Raw genomic sequence first — 21,927 nt, 5'->3', positions numbered from 1 at the left:
CGAGAGCCCATAGTGGTGGTCAATTTAGGCTATGATGATGATTAAAGACGGCCTCAAAGGGGTTTGTTCACATCCCATGACGGGGTATTGATTAGAAGGCAGGTATACGTATGACCAGCTGGTGTCTGTCTAGTCTGTCAAACGTCTGTCATATGTGTTCTGTTGTATGTCAAATGTAAAATAATTGTATTGGTGATTGTTTGAAATGCATTTTGGCTTTACACGATTCTGTAACCAAGAGGGAATCACCACTGAATTGATGAGTTTTGAGTAAATTGTTGGTATAAAATTTGGCGGGAAAAGATTGGATTGGAGCTTGCGTATTTGGTGCTCGCTCATACTGGTGAAGGGTTAAAGAACTGTATGATTACTGGTAGTGACGAAATTAGAAATGGAGGAAGTTACCCCACTTGCACATTTATGCAAACAGCTGCCCAAGCACGCACCAAAGCTGAAAAAATACAGCACAGAGTGGGTTAAGGGTACTGCAAATAAAATGTTTATGCCGTGGCCCCAGAACGGGTCACTCTCTAAGGCTGTTGTACAGCATATGACTACCTTCCTACACGCCACATATACTGGCAAGAAGCTAGAGAAATGTCTTGCCATCCTCGAACTTTGGAAAATGTTTGATCTGGCAAAGGAGGAAGAACCACCCACAGATTGGATATTAAATGTATGTACAGAGGGGGGTGAGACGCCTACTGCGCCACCAGCCCCGCCTGAGCCAGTGATCGAAGGGAGCAAGTCAGAGGGTATTTACTCGCTAAGAGAACTTAAGGCAGCCACGGGGTAGAGCAACCCGGCATGTGAGTCACCTACGTATAGTAGTGACGACATCAAATAAAAGGAGCAGGAAAGTAATATAGCCTCCGTAGTCCCAAGGGGCAAGGAGAGACGCAGTGATGAAGGAAGGGATCAGGCACAGAGTAGTGCATCACTCGAGAAAGAGGGAGAGGGAAAGAAACGGAAAGAAGGTGATGGAATAGCATTAGCGAAAGACGAATGGATGGGAGGACAGATACTATTGAAATTAGATAGAAAAGGAAGTGATGATGTGAGGCCGAGGGAACGGGCTGACGAGGCGCAGAGAAAGGAAAAAGAGAAAGAAAAGGAAATGAGAAACGAGAGGGTAGGAAAAAAGGATAGGTTAAGGCGAGAACAACTATATCGCAAAGAGCAAGGAATACCACTCAGTGGCACACAATACGCAGCCTATGAAAAATACAGGCAGAATATGCTGAAGTTAGATGAAGAAAGGAGAGTGCACGAAAGGAAAATAAAGAAGCGGGAAGACGAGGAAAGTAGAAGGGTACGGTGGCGTAGAAATGAACGGATGAGGAAAGTAGATAAGGCTAGAGAAGAAGCAAAGAAGCAAAAGAAATAGATGAGGAAGAAGAACGTAAGTGGAGACAGAGGGCACGAGATCTAGAATATTTGCAACGGGAAGTTAAAAAACCTGATCCTGTTGTAGAATGGGAAGACATAGAAGAATTATTTCCTGCAAGCGATGCGGTACGAGGCACAAGCCTTCGACACCAGAAGCATCGGGGAAACTATTGATAAAATCTACGACGAGATGGGGCTGGAGCTAATTTACCAAGGGGGAAGGGAAGATGGAAAGCACTCCGCTATATGACACTGAGCATGTCACCCGAAGTAGTGGGAGCAGGGGACTGCCCCTAGACAGGCTGGAGATTGGACAGAACAAAGAGGATGCACAAAGTTGTATAAACTGGGAGTATTCAGGATCTGACTCCGGTGGGGAAATGGAGGATGGGGCACATGAAGAAGGGAGACGGTGTGAAAAATGGCTCCCAGGGGACTGAGGGGTACGATGGTCAGATGCTAGCGTGTCCACAAGTAGGGCACCGAAGTCGACTGGACAATCCAGCCGACATGAAGAAACACCCCATGGTCAGACGGTCAGAGGAGGGCATCAGCACCTGCCTATGCAGACATATTAAGGGCATTGCCAGGTAGACGGCAAGGCAGGAATACAACCCCGGTGGTAGACCCGAGAGCTATGGGGAAAAAGAAGGAGGACTGTGCTTTCCAATTCCCGTTACTAGAAAAGGGGGGAGCAAGACCGCAATATATTCCATGGCCGCTCATGGACCGAGATAACCTTAAAAATAAACTTCCAATGTTGACATCCGGAGCCGGAAAGTGGATACATGAGTTAGAGAAAATGACCGGGGGTGTCACCTTAGCTAATAGGGGACATAAAGGGCCTCCTAATCGCCATACTTGGTGAAAGGGCAGATGATGTATGGAAGCGGGCAGGCTACCCGATAGTAACCCTAACCAATACCTCCCATGATGAAGCACCATTTAATAAAGGTAGAGCAGCAGTGTGGAAAGCGCTGCGTACCCTATATCCAGATACTTCTGATATGGGAGCTGTAATGACTCGAAAGATGAAAGAGTCAGAAGATCTGTTGATTTACATCCAGAATTTTCAAGATGCGTGGGTACTCGAAACGCATGAGTCCTGAACGAAATACATCCCTGTATTCTACCATATATTGTGCCAAGAGTTACCAGAACCGGTGAAAAAACAGCTCAAGAAATTGGTAGGAATAGAAGCTAAACCATGGGCCGAAATACAATTCACAATCGCGCACTATTGTAGATTGCTACAGGAAAATAATCGGAAAAAGGAGGCAACTCGTAAGGGAGAGGAGGCAAAGCTGGTGCAAAAGAAGCTCTCGAAGTATGCTTTCGAGGGAGCCATGCTCACCAGGCCCGTCGAACCAAGGACACAGCAAGCGACTAACCCATCGCAGAATAATCAGGATAACACGGGATTTTACCCATTGGGAAGGGGTTTTGTAAGTAGAGGATGGCAGAGTAATCAGGGAGGGTTTCGAGGTAACCAAGGAGGTTTTCAGAATTTTCAAGGTGGCTTTCAGAACGCACGGATGGGCAGTCCAGCTATGCCAGATGGACAAATGGCCCGACCACCGCCAGTGTGTTGGCTGTGTGGAGTGACAGGACACGTGGCGCGCATATGGAGAATCCAAGGCATGTGGCAAAACAGCCAAGGGATGGGGACAGGCATGGTGATTCAACCTGCCGCCCTGCAGCAGCGCGGTGCACAAAATTACGCAGTGCAGCCGCAGGCATCAGGCACGCAGCAAGGTGCACAGCAAACGGTTCAACCACCGATCATGGGGAATTTGCCACAGGGACAACCCCAGCAGGGGCCGCCACAGATGGTACAGGGTAATAATTCCAGAGGGGGAATTAACCCTGGAAATGGGGGAAACCCACAAGTGTACAGTGGACCGAACTTATACATAAAATAGGACAGCTCACGGGGGACTCTGATGTGCTCTATCCTATCAGTGACACCAGACCCTAACAGGGAACCAAGGGTGAATGTCAACATAGGGGGAAACGAATATTCCTTCTTAGTTGACACGGGTGCAACGCGCTCGTGCATACGAGAGGGCACATTTTCCTTGTCCGGCGAGGCGATAGATACTCAGATTTTCACTGGAGCTCATAGTAGAGTTCCCTTTACAGATGCACTCCCAGTCTCAGTGGGAGAGCGTGAATGTACCTCTATTATATTCACGTCAGACCCCAGTAAATATTCTGGGTCAGGACCTGATGACTAAATTAAATATGACCATCTTGTTTACCGAGGATGGTATAGTGTGCTCCACCCCAGGAATGCATTATTCAAATGTGTGCAAAATGGTCAGAGAATATTCAGGATGTATAGCTATGAGAGCTGTACCTTTAGAGCCAGAAGTCTTTGCATACGGCGTGCGGGTGCTCATGGCGGGATTGCCAGGCCTCGGAGACAAAACTATGAGAACCCTGATGAGTTTCTATTCAGACCAAGAATACCCATGCACGAAGAAGAGTGACAAGTATTTTCCTTAATGATACAATCTGCCGTAGTGCAAGGAAAAGTGGTATTGGTTGAAGGAAATCACGATGAAGGCAGACAATGGTGTGCGATTATCGCCATTGAAGAAGGGTACTGAGTGACTGACGTCACCGATGACGATCTGTTCGAAGAACACCCTGACCTAGAAGAGACAAGGGTGGAAGTGAGTCTCATATTTTGGGTCAAAATGATTAAACGGGAGGTGCCGCAGAGAATGATGTTGGCACTGATACGTCCAGAGTACTTTGATGATGACATGGCCCAAGTGCCTGCCGCAGTATGGACTACAGGGCCTTATGACGTAGGTCTCCTGAAGGGGGCAGGTGAAGTAAAGATTAAACTGAAACCAGGAGCAATTTTGCCACGAGCACGACAATATCCCATGTCCAGAGAGGCAGATGAAGGGATCGCGAAGACAATCTCCGCCATGATGGAGCAGGGCATCCTAGTGACGTCAGAATCACCTAGCAACACGGTGATTTATCCTGTCAAGAAATCAAAGGGAGGGTCTTGGCGTTTAATCCAATATTTACAAGCATTAAACAACATAGTTGAAGCCGAGTTCCCTCTAGTCCATAATCCATCCACAATATTATGCAATATATCAACTGAAGCAAAATATTTCATGGTGATCGATTTGAAAAATGCGTTTTTCTCGATTCCATTGCACAGTGACTTACAAGAACTGACGTCATTCACTTTCACACAAATGCATCTGAAAAGCACGAGGTTGCCACAGGAGTACTGCGAGTCCCCATCAATCTTCAATAGAGTCCTGCAAATGGACTTAAGCAACATTGCGGTGGACAGTGTTGTTTTGCAGTATGTAGATGACATACTGATCTGTATCACCACTGAAGAGCAATGCAGGCACGACTCTGTGCAGCTATTGACTATACTGGCTGAGAAGGGATACACGGCTGATAAGGAGAAATTGCAGTACTGTCAGCCAGAAGTGTTATACATAGGCCAACTGATCTCTCATGAGGGGAAAAAGGTAACCCCAGAAAGGGCTGAAGCCATCATGAACACAGCCAAGCCGTGCATGATAAAACAAATGCAAAGCTTTTTAGGCCTGTGCATTACGTCAGAGCATGGGTCTTTGACTACAGCTCATACACCAAGCCCTTGCTTCAGGCCCTAAAGAAGGCCCAGGCCACAAGGGAAGATATCAAATGAACTGAGGTGATGGAAAAGAGGTTCACAGAGCTCAAGGGGGCAATTTGTAAGGCCCCAGTTCTCAGGATTCCTAACTATGCAGAGGAATTCTACCTGCTCTCACATACCGATGGTAATTTTATGACGGCAGTGCTCGCGCAGCGACCTCGCTGGGGTACAAGCTCCTGGCATATTACAGCGGGAATCTGGACCCAGTCATGAAGGGCCACTTCCCAGCGAACAAAACCTAGCTGCTGCCGCATTAGCTATCGAAAAGGCATCATGCATTGTAATGGGGTGCTCCATGACACTGTATGTTGAGCACTCACTGTTCGCCATACTAGAGAAGCCTAAGGGCACACTGACATCTCAGAGAGCATCCGCCTATGACGTGATTATCTCCAACCCATCGATCAAAATAGTGCAATGTAAAACTGTGAATCCAGCTACGTTCATAGCAGAGCCAGTCACAGAGGGAGAACCTATACACGACTGTGCAAACTATGAGGAATTCTATGATGAGATCCCAAGGGTAAAAGAAAATGCCCTGGCAAGTGGAGAGATCGTCTTTATTGACGGGTTTTCAAGAATCGACCAAGAAGATAGACAAAGGTATACAGGCGTGGCCGTGGTAAAACACCCAGCAAATGGAGAGTTTCGAGTACTCGTTAGTGCACGAATACCATCTCATTATTCGCACAGGCTGCAGAACTATTGGCACTGACACTCGCCATTGAGAATCATGCAGACCAGGAAGTAACGGTGTACAGTGACTCCGCCTATGTGACGTCCACCGTACATGCAAGTCGGGCGTGCTGGGAAAGGAGGGGCTACCTTCGAGCAGACGGCACGCCAGTGCAACATGCAGCAAAAGCATTACAGCTCCCAGTGGGAATAGCGGTCATGAAATGCGCCACTCATACCAAGGGGACGGATTTCATGTCACTTGGAAACCATGAAGCGGACACGTAAGCCAAACGTATGGTATCCAAGAATGAAACAATCATGGACGTGGAGGTGACACGTACCCATGAGCGGATGATGGTGGTGCGAGCCACACCAGAAGCTTATAGCAATATGGGGCAGACTCAGCTAATGGAGCTCCAGGGGGAGGCACCTCAAGAGGAGAAAAATCTGTGGAAACGTCGAGGGTGTTCTTTAAACCCCTCTGTCAGGTTATGGAGGCAAGACAGCTCTGGTAAACCAGTAATGCCTGCCGCCCTCCTAAAGGTAGCGCTAGAACAACTTCACTACCCCATACACATGTCAAAAGAAACCCTAGCTGCAACGATCGCGGAAGACTGGTTCACACTGAATTTAGCGGAGCACATAGCATTTTTTATGGTGAACTGCATTATCTGCCAGCAATTCACCGCTGGGCACACATTAAAAGTAGTGAGAGGAATCATTCCCAGACCAAATGGACCATTCCAGCACTTGCATATCGACTACGTCGACATGATTCAAGTGTGCAACGGGTACAGGTATTTAATTGTGGTGGTGTGTCCATTCTCTAGATTGATAGAGGCAGGCCCCTGTACACACCCTGACGCTACCTGTGCTGCATAGTTCCTGGTAAGGGAAGTGTTCCCTAGATGGGGGGTGTGCGAGGTAATGAGACCAGATAATGGGGTCCACTTTGTAAATTCAGTTTTCGAACAGATTAGTTTGTTGCTTGGTATAAATCACAAGTGCTCGTCGGAGTATCATCCTGAGGGGAATGGGATATATGAACGGATCAATGGCTTGCTTAAGGAAAGGATAGCCAAGTTGAAGCTCACATTATAGAAGGGATGGCTGCACTGTCTACCATTGGCATTGTATGCACTTCGGAACCAACCAGGCTCCGACCATCATCTCACACCGCACGAGATAGAGCTAGTTGTGATGCCCAGCCGAATAGAGAGGTTCTGGGAACAGAGATGCAAAAGTACATTGACTGTATGACATCCAGTGCCTCTGTCATTACAAGCCAGTTGCAGCGACAGCGAAAGGGGAACGGCGCAGTACGAAACACAGCAGGGAGTGCTGAAGCAGACACTGAGCAAGGTGTACATGCGCCCCTCATCTTCTCTGGTGACAGCGTGTTGGTGAAGAACTTTACCAGGAAAAGGTGGGACAAGCCAAGATTTAATGGCCCTTTCATCGTAGAGGACTGTACCCCCTCCGCCGTCAAGCTCCAGGTCAGAAGTGCATGGATCTTCCTAAATGACATTAAACCCTACATAGGAGAAAGCCCTCCAGCTACATCTAACTGCGAAGAATCTACAGACAATGGGTAAGAACCTCAGCACGTGCAGACAAGATTCATGGTGAGGAAGAAGGACGCATGAGCAGCAAAAGAAACAGCAACAGTATGCAGTAAAATTGTGGCTTTCAAAACAAGACATTTCCTCAAACCAAGTGAAGGATGATAAAAAGGACAATAATATGGACATTCTGTGCAGTCAAAGTTACAGTATAAAGGAAGAGAATCGCACATCCAAAGCTGCAGTAACGCTACATATATGAACATTCAAAACCACACAAAACATCAAAAAAGCCCTAAGTCTCTGAAAAGAATAAAAAGGGGACATTTCTGAGAACCAAAACGATATCCTGAAGCAACCAGTATCAAGACTTTGTTCATAGACCGTATGGTATCCCCCAGTAGAAATATTATAAAGGATGTGCTTTCCTGTTTTCGGCCAGTATTAGAGACATATCCATCACTTGTAGGGAGAGAAACCAGCATCCCGGATTTCATTCAAGATCCAGCTAACAGGAAGATAATACGGCAACTACTGACTGTCCTCGCGGAGGCTTTTGCCAAAGTGCCAGAGTACAGGGAATAAAGACACATGCTCCACCTCAAGTGATCATCGATGAACTGACATACACCTTATTTTTCCGAATCGTAGAGGAGTGCCCAGGACTCGTTGGGAGAACCACAGATACCCTAACCTTCATCAGAGACCCAAGAAACAACAAATTCCTGAACCAAGTGTGGTACAAACTAAACTACGTGGTCGCAATCCACGCATCAGGAAAGTGTAAAAACTGTTCACGTCACATAAAAGGCCTATGATCTAGAGACCAGAAGATCAGAACGAATGTTGTTGTCACCAAAAGACAGCAGATATGCATACCGTGTCATCTTTCACCTCAGTGAGAACTTTCCAGAACAAGTGGGTAGACCAAACAATGTTGACGTACCTGCATTCCTCAGAGACCCAGTAAAGAACGCACAATTAAACAGGCCCTGAGAGCCATCATAGCACAGCTAAGAAGCAATTATGGTCATCCTCTACTGAGGAGAGCCTTAGAAGGAGGAGATCCACAGTGGACCAAAATAAATTCAAGGGGTTCACTGGGACCTCACCTACTATAGATACGCATTATTAATGTGATGTATCAAAGTTGCTAGCCTAACCCTTTTCCCATGACCTAGCAAACAAAACTGTGCTGCATACCCAGAGACTATTGTCATCACCCGCAAGAGGGGGGACGCTCGAAAAGCACTTGACACTTAAGTAATAATAAACATTTGAACAGTGAGATCGGAGCAAGCAAAGAATAAATAATTGACTATGGACTCGATCGAAATGGGGGCCCAGAACAGTAACATAGTTTTACCCCCATCAGAAGGGCGCCCCCACCCCCCTTGAAGAAAATGCTGCAAACTATCGTTCCAAACTATAACGTGTATATGTACAATGATTGTTATTGTTTTTGTATTATTAACAATCAGAAATGCTTTCTTTATTGGTGCACGAAGTGTCCCTCTATCAGTATACCCACTGGATAATGAACGTCTGGGTCCCACAAAAGCACCCAGACCATATATAGTATTTCAGTTCCAAGAAAAGCTAATAATGAAGCAAACGATTTAAAATTAAATTTAATTAGCAGTGATGCATACACACTTGAGGTAATGAACGGGGAGAAAAGCTGGAGACATGGTCTGCACGGAATGAATAATAATGTAGCATTGACCACGGCACACACCCTCACACAGAATGCACACAAACAAGAGCAAGTGTCAATGGCTGCAAGGCCTCCAACGAAGGCAGCAGAGAAGGAGAGACTGCCTGCCGGACATTCAATTCTAGAGAATAGTGGAAGTGACCAAAAAAAGCCGAGAGAAATATCAAAGACGGAGGGAATTGCAAAATCCCTCAAAAGAACAGACATGGCCACAAAAGAATTCACAGAGAAGACAAAAATGCTAATAGGCTACTTCCTCCCATTCATAGCCAGAGCAAGGAAACCGCACGAGTATCTGAAAGGCAAGACTATTGAGACTAAAACAGCAAGCACACGAGCTCGAAAGCAGGGAACAAGCACCAGACCTACGACACAGCCACTCATTGAAGAGCTGGGGAGCCAATGGCGGGTAGGGGAAGTCTATGACAACATACAAAGAGGAAGGAAAGAAGAAACAAACCCTTCTCCTACCACAGCCATGCTGTCGAGACAGCCAGCTCCACCGAGATACCCAGAGAGGAGGAGCAGCACAGACGCAGTTGGAGACATAGTCATAGCAAACTACAGAAGAACACTGAGAATCAAGAGAAGCTCTCACGAAGATAACAATGAACTTGATGATTACCTGGACAGCACAGCCCACCTCGGAAACAACATATGGTACCAACACATGAAGGAAGTAGGACGAAGGAAGTCAGAATGGGAATGCTTCGTCTGTGCACTCCTACCATACATTATGGGAAAATCCAAGATCTTTGTGGCTGTAGAAATTGATGTCCAGACAGCACACTGTATGTCACACGTAGCAATGGGCAAAACCAGAGGCCAGTTTATGGGCAGCGATGCCGCCCTGAAATGGGCAACTGAAGTAACGGATCCTGATGAAGATGATTATGTTCAAGACATAAAAACAAGAAACAGAGCTCATACTAGGAATCATGTTATCAGGTATGAGAACCCAGACGTAAAAGGGGCAGGAATTAGATGGGAAGTAAACCAGAAGCTAAATATCCGAGGAAAAACTCCAGAAGAAGCCTGAAGTTGGAAGAACAGGGGCCAGATGCAGATTTGGGGAACAGTGCTGTCACCAGACGGATGGGAAAAAGGAGTGGTGATCTGCAGAGCCTGGATGGTCGCCGTACATTATGAACCTACCATCAACATAGTGCAGAATGGATGCAAGCCACTATGGCCAAAACTCGCAAGATTACTCACATGGGTCGAAGACAGAGGAGGACCCCTGCAGATAGTACCACTAGAGGACCTAAAACTATGCTTCAGAAACAATGGTACGAGGAAGATGGGAGAGAATCAGAACTGTGGACGAGTCGTTGATGCCCCAGGAATGGTACATGGAACCGCAGTGATTATGGATCACTACTGGGCGTGTGGGTCCAAGGCATACATAAGGCTGCCGAGAAACTGGGGAGGCATATGCACAATAGTGAATGTCCATGTTCCTGCACTTGTGATCCCCAAGAATGGCCTGAATTTGGACAGTTTTCCAAAAGAAGATGTTCATCTAAGGAGAAGGAGATCTGCAGAACTGGTATCCAGGATGAAAAGAGAAAATTACTTTTCTACCAAATCAGAAGAGGCATTTCATGCAATCCCCTACGAACACAGGCTATTCAGCCTCACCTCAAAAGTATTCACAACCTTACTCCAGCCCCACATCCAAATTGGGGTGAATGCTAAATGGTTGCAGATAACCAGATGGGAGTTATTGCAGACCATCAATACCACTATAAGAGGATTCAACGTGACCAAAGAAGAGCTGAGCTCAATCAGACTGATGACCCTCCAAAACAGGTATGTACTTGACATGATCACAGCGATGGATGGAGGTATTTGTGCAAAAATCGGAGAATCATGTTGCACATTTGTACCATCACACGATGAAGAAAATGTAACCCTAACAGAGGCCATAAGCATGTTGACAAACCTGAAAAACCAGATGATCGATGAAAGTGATGAAGTGGACGATGACATTTGGTTTGGAGACCTATTCTCGTGTGTCCCACAATGGATGGCAGACATATTCAAATTCCTGGGAGCTCTCCTAGCAATGATATTGCTAGGATTCTGGTTTATCAAGATAATCATTACACAGTGCCAGAAAACTGTGAAGAAAGCCATAGGGATGAAAATAATGTTTGATGTTGAGCCAAGATGGAAGCCTAGAGACCTAACTGATGAAGAAATAAGAGACTTCGTGAAGGCCAGCAAATTTGCGCCAGAAGGAACGAAATTCACATATCCTAAAAAGCAAAGAAGGTATGAATGAAAATGGATCTATTGCAGTCCAAATGGACAATGCCAGCTAATGACCTGGAACAAAGATGAAATGTGAAAACAGCAGGGAGTTTGAAGGGCGTGATAAAAATTTGGACTCCAAAGACGCACATGTTCACACCAGCATGTGTCAACCCTGAAGACGATGAACAAAACACTGAAGAATCAAAGGAAATAGAGATAAAAAATGAAGCAGATGTGGTTGATAAACCGACCAGAGGGGGGAGTGTAAAGGAGGTCCCAGACATGACCTGCACCCCTGCCCCTCATTCCGAGCTACCAGGGTGGTACTCGCCAAGGCACGTGACGTCTGAAGTGCAAATGAACCAACAACGAGTTGCACTGGGACTCTGCCCAGTGTATGTTTGAAGATCCGTACCTATCGAAGAGCCCATAACCAGACAACCCTGGGCAGCATGGCACCCTATCAGACAGCCATACCTGCCGCCAATACGAAATGAGGAGTGCCTACATACGGTCCATGAAGAGACCCCAAGAGCCCTAATGGAAGGCCAATGGAAATGACACAAGGGCCTGAACAGACTCGTGAATGAACAAAAGTCACTATCGACTAGAACACGCCAACGTAAGTAAATACAAAAATAATTGTAATGGACACAGAGAAGAGACAATGTTAAAACGCGAGGAAACAGAGCTATGAGACAAGACGGAAGCAACCAACCTGATTAACCGATTAAATAGGCTTGGAACGCAAGATGCTAAGAAATCGATACTGCTTGCAATGCTTAGTAGAATATTAGAAGCAGCATGCGCCAACTATATACCTACCTCAAGAGGCATGTTATACGAGTGCGACTCCATTTTGTAAAGCAGAAATGGGCCCAGGCTGCCAGAGGCCTGACAGGCCAAGTTTCACAACTCAGCCAGAACAGAGAGGAAGAGACGAATCGAAACTCAACAGAGAGCGGCTCATGCCTGGGAAATCAAGGTCACCCAGAGAAGGGAGGAGAGCGTCAACTCGCAAGAACCAAACTTCAGAGCATACTAGCTCGCCCATGAAGGTCAAGATAAGAGAGGCCCAGGCAGGTGGTAGGGCCGAAGCAGAATTAAATACAATAAAAGCTGGAAACTGAAGCAGATCCATGGTGAATAGACACGTGACCAGCCAGGCGCGAAGAGGTACCATCGCCTGATGTCATCCAGAACCCAGGATGCCATAGTTTTTCCCGATAAGGGACTACAGTCTCGAGGCCAAACCCAGCCAACTAATTGACACATAGCCCTAAGATACTGATTGATGGAAGGGAGGCAGGGCGAAACTTGGTACACCAGGCCCTTGGGTGTCCATTCTTCATGCTGCTAATTAAAATGCGGATTTATGTCGAGGGGTGTAACCTGGCCAATCACAATGGACCGAGTTATCTGGAGTCCTATAGATAGTAGAACCAATGAGACGTCGTACTTGTGATGACGTCAATCACGTGTGATATAGTGGGAGGGGCGTAGAAGCCCACCAGATAAGAGTTATCCAATCCGCATGCCCTATTATCATATACAGGTATAGCACCTATACTTAAGTTACTTTTCCTAACCAATTATATTGCATGTTGAGTTTTGTAGAGTTAGACGTCAATGATGGCGAATACTGCCTATAAGAATTACTGTTCAACTGAAGTTCGAGGAAATCGAAGCGAGACAGATGATCGCAATGCTGCTAATTCCCATTTGTTTCTCTGTTTGATGTACTTGCCATTAAACGGACTTCCCTTTGCCAACGTACTGAGTCTTCCTTATTGAGTCGTGCTGGAGTATGTGAATCCTGCACCCCCTGTTCTCACATTGTGCAGCTATCTTGTCTTACAAGTTCTAGAGGGTGAGCGCTGATCTATGGGCCCCTCAGTGAATTCCTCCCTTCGTGAACACACCTCACGCTTTACCCCAACCAATCAGCGAACGCGTCACATGTCCGTGGACACGACGCAAGCCGATTGTCCAATCAGTGTCCTGTCCGCGCAGCGAACAGGAAAGTGTGTCAGTGGAGCAGACATAGATATCACAGATTTTTTTAGACCTACTTTTTGTCATTTAAAAAAAAAGCTACTGGATGGATTTCCACAAAATTTACAAAAGCACGGCGCTCCTTCTGCAAATTTGGTAAAAATCCATCTAGCGGTCTGGGCTGTAGGTGTGCGCAACATTTTTTCTCCATTCAGTCTATAGAAAAAAATAAATTTTGGGACCCCCTATAACTTTGCCCCCCCTTAATTAAACCTTACCATACTTTGCAAAAATATTCAGAGTGGGCCATATACTATTTTTAAAAAGTTTGGTGAGGATTCATCGAGGAAGAGCGAAGTTATAAGCGCCCAGAAAGTGCTCTTCCTATGGGTTTAGCAACTTAACCATAACTACGTGGTCGCTACCGCAGGCCATGTAATATCAACTAAAATCAAGAAAATCAACTAGTAATCCAAGTCCCAAATCCCAAATGTAAAGAGTTCAATGCTGACTTCATGCACAAGGCGTGGATCTGTAAGGAAGTCTCCACATTCTGGTGGAATTTGATGGGAGAGTTGAGTTCAATGCTTACTTCATGCACAAGACGTGGAGCTGTAAGGTGGTCTCCTCATTCCGGCGGAATATGAGTGGAGAGTTGGGTTCAATGCTGACTTCATGCACAAGGTATGGAGCTGTAAGGAGATCTCATTCTGGTGGAATCTGATTTGAGAGTTGAGTTCAATGCTGACTTCATGCACAAGGCGTGGAGCTGAAAGGAGGTCTCCTCATTCCGGTGGAATATGATTGGAGAGTTGAGTACAATGCTGACTTCATGCACAAGGTGTGGAGCTGTAAAGAAGTCTCCTCATTCTGAGGAATTTGATTGGAGAGTTGAGTTCAATGCTGACTTCATGCATACGGTTTGGAGCGGTACGGACACGCCTTGTGCATGAAGTCAACATTGAACTCAACTCTCCAATCATATTCCACCAGAATGAGGAGACTTCCTTACAGCTCCACGCCTTGTGCATGAAGTCAGCATTGAGCTCAACTCTCCAATCACCCTGGTGGTAAATTTATACCTTTCTAAGATAATGTTTTCGCCTACTCAGTAGTGCATGTCTAACTTAGCTAATCTTCTCTCATAGGGGCCTGCATCAAGCACGTCAATGGGTTCCCGTAGTTTCCTAAGTACTTCCTGACCTGCAGGGCCCAGACAATGAAAGAGCAAGGCTTCTTTTCTTTTGTTTGACTAGTTGGAGCCAAACACAGCTAAAGCATATTCATTGAATCCCTCTTTCCAGTCCGCCCAACGTACTCTGGGCTCGCCTGGACTGTAGAGAAAAAATACTGGCATTGGCACATTTGCCATTCTCTCTTTCCTATCACAATGCTGAACAGTTAATTCCAGTGAAGTTCACCACTCGGCCACCACAACAGTTACTGTACTGTACACCCACAAAGGTCGCACACTCACCAGTTGAGGGACAGAATTTCATTAAGATACACCATGTTCCTAATCTTCATTCAGATCTGAGAGTCAGTGATGTGACCGCACATCCAAGCATCAAAAATTATTGGTTGCCTGGATACTAGTCCCTCAGCGTAAAATGAAATGTTTGTTTCCTGATTACCCGGCTACCCAAACCAAAGATGGCCAGCACGTTCTTCACGTCGTTCGGTTCCTTCCTCCAATGATTCTGTGATGACAGCAGTCCACGTCAGTGAATCTCCACTCGGTCACGCAATATTCCTCGATCAGTGGTTTGGGTTTGATTGCTATGCCAACGCCATTGCAGAAACGAACAAAGTTATCCAAAGGTAAATACCATTCCAAAAGAATTGGGCGGTACTGTAAACCCTCCGTACACACATGGGAAGTCAACCTCCCTCAGTCAGACATCCTCTGCTACCGCTGGTGCTGATCCATGGTCATCAGGATCAGTGTCGGCAGACACAAGAGGTCGCAAAAGCGTCCCAACAACTCTGCTCGATCTGTCTTCCACGAGGTCACGCTGGGGCACCTCTAGATGTAGCTTCTCCTTCACCAGCAACGCTTAGTTAAACTCCTTGTGTCTGACACTTCTTCAATACGCAAACAGGGTCCCGTTCTCAGACAGACCGCCGGGGGTTGTCTCCTCCAATTCTCAGATCCTCGTCACCAATGTTGTGGATAATGTCTCCCTCAAAGTCGGCAGTGAACTTGTGATCACATTCTTTATTGAGATCACAGGGAAACGACCCCCAGCCAGAGAAGCAGCACAGCTCCCTTCACCAGTATAAATGTCCACAATCAAATATATACATTGCAAGCACAGAATATACATTCCTAGCACAGAACCTTATGATGTACATGCATAGCAACCGTAAAATAACAGCTATGCTGGTGAATTTGATGCAGTAATGTAATGACACAACTATATACATTGTAGCAATAACATACCAGTGCACAGAGCGGCTAATAACTATTTGGAAAGGATAGCCCTATACTGGTGCACAGACGAGGAATGAGAATGGCTGGGTCGCCCACTCTCTTTGGAGGAAGTGCTTGGGGCAATACAATCTCTCCCATCTGGAAATCCCCTGGGCCAGAATGGTTTACAGCAGAGTTTTACAAACACTATGCAGGGAAGCTTGCCCCCTATCTATTGCAGATGTATCCTCACAGCCTGAGGGATGATCAGTTGCCAGAGTCTCGGAGAGATGCAGTGGTGGTCGTGCTATTCAAACCAGAAAAGGCTCCGAATAACTCCTCCTCTTATCGATCCTTATTCTTATCAACTTGTATAATAAAATCTTAGCCAAAATATTAGCATCCATGTTGGCTCCCCTGATGCAGAACCTGGGAAAGGCTGACCAATATGGGTTTATACCTGGCCGCTCTACTTCCCATGGTCTTCGCAGGATGTTTTGCTTTGCACTTTGACTCAATGTGACATACTTGAACCACTGTTTAAGGGATTTGTGTTAATTTGGCACATTGGTGCCGGTTAAGTTTTAAAAACAAATGCTAAAAAACAGCGTTTTTTTTAAATAAACTATTTTTTGCTGACAAAAAGCCATATATCAGGACTCAATGAGAAAATTGAGTGGCACAATGTCAAATAAAGCTATGGAGTTTCATCATTCCAGTCTTGCACTCTCTAGAAGGGCATATAACAACGGCATAGAAGAGGTGATGGATTTTGTAAAGTTTTGAAACATTGTCATTTGAGGTCATGTGATACATACTTTTATCGGATGCACCTTCAGTCAAATGTATTTATTGGATACAGGGATGTTGAGGATTGGATCTGGGTCATCTTTTCATATTTATGATGTACTTCTTTTTTTGTTTAGTGTTGTATGTTACCAGTCAGAATTATATCTACCCACTTTCAGCTCTATTAATAGTTCTCTTGCACATTACACAAACCTATGGGCATTGCCATGATAAAAGCCACTCTGATAAACATTAAGGTGTTTATACCATTGAATTCATAATGCTTATGGGTGTATTAAATACATTTTAGGCGCTATGACGACACATGATCGTACCATATGCCTAACAGCCGACCCTATTGCAAGGCCTGGCAACACAGATAATTTGAGGATGCACGTTAATTAGCTTCCTTGTACATATTGAGGCTTACGTGCATGAATCAATGGCCTTTTGGGCGTCCCACACATGGTACTACACTCATAGCGTGTATGGAGTGGTCCTCATAGCGGCCAAATAGTGTCAGAACATTGCGGACGCATGATGATAATTACATCAGCATATAGCGCGATCACATCACAACAGGCTTTTTTAATAATGCGGATATCACGAATCACTTTGTTTACCATGTCACACTAGAAAGGAACTCTATCCCGTGCAAATCAGGTCAGGGATTTCCTCTATTACATTGTTAACTAAGACACTGCTGGCCTATTGAAATCTGCCAAAATAAAAAATAAAACTTTAGTACCTATTTTTCACCTTCAGGCTTGTTTCAGCTTTAACACGGATGGCATAGTGGTGGGGCAAACAAATTAAGACCCTGTCAAAGCAAGCTCGTGGGAGACCTATGAACCAGTTGTAAATTGATACAGCTTTTTTGCAAGGATACATTGAGGCAAATTGCCTTTATAATCGAGTATGTTGATATACACTTGTAGCTCCAAGCCATCGGGAGATTCCAAAGAGAAATATCCATTTGAATTGCACTATGTCATTGTGATCTGCGGGACCAATCAGGCCATGTATACCTAAATATAACCACCTACCAGTGAGTAAGATAAGAGGAGTAAGATGCCAATATACATAGTTATATTTTGAAGATATTTTAAACTATAACTGTTTAAACAACAATGCTGTATGTGAGGGTTGTTTGCCTTATAGGTGAGTCTAATGAGGAGAAGCAGCGGGCACATGAGAAACAGCTAGTGCAATACTTACGGTTGCATACTGGTTGAAAGCCACTCACAACTATCCTTGTCAGTTCCTAACACGACAACCCTCTGTCGCAAACCAACAACCACTGCAAATCCAACAACAATATTGTTCCTGCCACTACCTCAGGTGACACTGCTGGACAGAAGATAAAATCAGTGGGCACTCGCCACAATGTTTGGCAATCTGGGGCACCACCACCACGAGCACAGTAATACCATAAATGAATCCTGCGGACCACCACAGGTCTCTGCCTAGCAAATTAACAGGGACACTTTCCGAATGTAGTAAGGGCGCCCACATTACCTCCCTCCCACCCTTACATCCAGCTCCTCTACATCCCTCCCACCTTTACATCCAGCTCCTCTGTTTATGGAACCTTGGAAATAGCCCCAGAGAATCCCTCTGTGGCAAGATATTTTCCTGATAAGGGAACGTTGCCCTCCATGATGCATGATTTAGTTGCACTTGAGTCCACCATAAATAGGAACTGTTTGGCCCTCATTCCGAGGTTGGTGCTAGTGATGGCGCAATTAGCTCCATGACTAGCACCAATACCGGTACTGCCACTGACGTGGCGGTATGGGGACTTACCGGTCCATTCCGTCCTTTGCGGGACCGGTAAATCCCCATTTGAAATGCCATTCCCCATTCTCATTTGAGCCCCCAAAGGGCTCAATGGGAAGGCGGCAATAACAGTACCACAAATTGCGGCACCATTATTGACCCCGGTATCCCTTTGTGGGTCCCGTCCTTAACGCCTGCTAAAACCAGGCGTTAAGGAAGGACCCACAAAGGGACCTCGGAATAGGGCACAAAGGGATTACCGGCACCAGTGTCATTACTGGTGCCGGTATCCCTTTGCGCCCGGGTCGTAATGACCCCCTTTATCTCCTATCTCTGCCACCGCCTGGGAAGGTTCCTCTTCATGGTAGATGGTCATTGACAAGACCGGACACATGAGTGCTCTCTGTGGGCTACCCTAATCAGGGTATGTGTTTGTTCCAGGAAACAAGAAGGGGTTGGCCCCATCACATCTGCTCCTCCAAAAGGGAGCAGTAGTCCCACTTGTTACCCTGCTTACTGGGGCAGCTTTGCCCTGCTGTTGCTGTGGCAAATGCCGCACTTGCATGTCGGCTGCTTGAAGCTGATGATTATATGTTTGGTTCTGCCCTTGTGGATACCCTTGGTTCTGATATCCTTGACCCTGTTACGGATACCATAGCCATTGGGGCCCTTGGCCCTGTTGCTGTGAACTGTAATTAAACCCCACTGCAGACCTGCTCCTGCATTCCCTTGCAAAATGCCCCCACCTTAAATAATTCCAACATTGGGATGGTCCAAACCCACCCCCTCTGGGTCCAAAACCTCCTCCTCTTACTCCTCAAAAGCCCTCTCTTCCTCACTGCAGCCCTCCTTGTTGGCACTGTGGACCGGGATACTGTTGTCCCCCTCCCACTGTCCTTGTCCTACTTCAGCCTAGAGTGCAGCAATAGTGCCGCTCACAGCTTGTTGAGTACTTTCTGTCCCCTCTACCTGTACAGGCGTAGACACAGGCACCTCAATGGCAACCTTTGCCAATTTCTTTGCTATCATTTTTGCTTCCTCCACCTGACGCCTCTGAGCTGTTTCCATCGCCCGTTCTTTAATCCCTTTAAAAATATGCACTATTATGCTCTGTATTTCCAGCCACCCCTTTGCCTTAATACCAACAATTTTACCTAAGGCCTTCTGCACTTCCTTTAGCAATCCTCTCTTTACAATAAAATTAACAATCTCACAGTCCTCCCACCTCAGCCTTCCACATCTCTTGCAATGTAAGAATCAATTTAGCTGGATCCTCATCATTCTCCTTTGTACACTTCATCAGGGGCTATAAATCGGGGGTTTAAAGGGAAAGCCCTCCGTAACACATCCCACACTTATATCCAGCTTTAACCCACACATCTCCAGCCTGGTCCTCAATTATAGCAACCATCAAGCTCTTAAGATCCCCTATTGCCAGGGGCACCCATGCTGTTTGCTTTTCAAATTTGTATATCCACTTACTCTCCCCTGCAGTGAGCAGTGAGAGGGCCTTAATTAAATGATTCTTATCCATCTGGGGCCAGGGCACATACTGTGTTCTCCCCGCCCCCTTATGTATCAGGGGCATCTGTATCTTTACCCCACCTCCCATATCCTTCTTCACACTTCTCTTTATTCTTACTAATACCATCCGGCCGGTCCTACTCCTCAACCTGCACCTCCCCCCTGTGCCTACTGCTTGGGGGGGTATTCTTAGCCGCCAATTCACCCCTTTCTTCTTCTTTGACCTGGTCCTCAGTGAACGGGTCACTACCATCATCCCCCTCTTCATTTCCCACCAGTGCATCTGATCTGAAATATGTCCACTTACCCCCGCCTCCTTCCTTTTCAACAAATACATATTGTATTCCTTCCTGATTCATTCTAAACAACTAATATCCTGATTTCCATTCTCCTGCTCCACCTTCCAATCCCCCTGCACCCCTCACCTCTCTTGAGGATTCTTGTATCTTGTTAAATTCTATTAACAAACCCGCCAACCTGTTTTCAAACTCTCTTGATTTAGCACCCGCGGATGCTGATACTTCAGGCAGGTTTGCATATGAGGGTGGGAGAGAGGTAGCCTGTGGTGTTTCCAGTGCTAAAGCAGTCCTTAACATAGCAGGCGTGGTGCCTGTTGCAACAGGTACATATATTGGATTGGTGTACCCTTCTGCGGGATATGCTGTCAAGGCATATAATCCCTCGCACTCCACTAGTGCCTGGCCCTCTCCTTCTCCTTTCCTGCACTTTCTATCTTTCTGTCTCTCCATTCCCTGGATCTTCTGTGTCTTCAAAAATACACCAGAGATCTAAAATGTTCTTTCTCTTCTGCAGCTGCTTCCCTTATACTTAGCTGCTAAAAATGTGGACATGTGTTGCACGATGCTCTTGTTGTGTGAGCCCTGCCCTGGCCATGTGCGGGGCATCCCTCACTTCCTGTCTCTGCAATCCACTGCTTATGATATTTCTCCACCATGTCACGATAGAGTGGCAGGGCCTTATACATATGTTCTATTGGTGTTCCACCCTCCATGCTAGTGATATCTATCTCTTAGTGACCCCGCAAAGTCCTGCTAATGCGCCGCGTACGCTGCCGCTTGCTTATAACAGGAAAAGAAAATCAACCCCTACCATTTTCTGTCCCCCTTCCTTGCAAACATACACCACTCAACGAAACAATCCAATGCCACACCACACGGCGATGCACACAATTACCGCCCCTTCAAGGGCCTGTTCTTTATCCAATAAAACACGACTATAATGCAATAAAATAACAAGCTAAAATAACAACCACTAGTTATTCCAGGCCTATTATGAGACCACTAGTTTTATTTCTCTATTCCTCCTTCAAATAATATATTGTCTTGTGGTACCACCATCCCTCCCCTTTTGAGGAGGGGCTCCCTGCCTTACCTTTGCCTTAACTTATAATGTCTTACCGAAATACTCTCTTCCTAGTACAAATTTTAACAACAAATAATCCTAAACTCACCTACGTCACATCAACAACCTCACTCTCCATGTGCTCACACATCTCACACTTCCCCATACATCCGTCCCCTACGTGTTATCGCTTAAAAGAGTCTACTCACATGTGCATGCTCACTCAAACTCGTCTTTCATGTGTTTCCAACAGCGTTGTGCACTCTCCTCAGAGCTGTGGCCCGCTTCAAAGAGCAGAGAGGACTTCTCTTAAAATGGCTTCAGCTAAACCACTCGGAACACAAGTCTTTTGGGGACTGGTCGCTGTAGGTGGGTGCGGCTCCTTCTGCAGAAGCAACCTGGAAGCCTCCACAAATACACGGGGCTCTGGGATCACATCAGGATCACCAATTGAAGGCAGGTCCCTGAACGCTCACACAAGAGAGATTACAGCCCGCTAGGGAAGAAAGGCCCAAATCGATCTTTTAAGGACAACAAGTTTTAATCTCACACGCAGATGAGAGCAACAGCAATAAACTCTGCTGCTAAGAACGTTCTTCCAAAAAGTAGTACAAGCAGAATCTTGTTAAGAAAAACATTGGGCCTCATTACGAGTTTGGCGGTAGCTGTGCCGGTAAAACTATAATATTACCGGAACCCGTGAATGGGCAATTACCGGGTCATTCCGGCTTTGCTGGACCCAGTACTTGCCCATTCGCGGGCGCTGGTAAAAAATGCT

Source organism: Ambystoma mexicanum, chromosome 2q (assembly GCF_040938575.1).
Source record: "Ambystoma mexicanum isolate Mex_15411 chromosome 2q, UKY_AmexF1_1, whole genome shotgun sequence".
NCBI lineage: Eukaryota > Metazoa > Chordata > Amphibia > Caudata > Ambystomatidae > Ambystoma > Ambystoma mexicanum.
Note: the sequence above shows the minus strand (reverse complement) of the source record.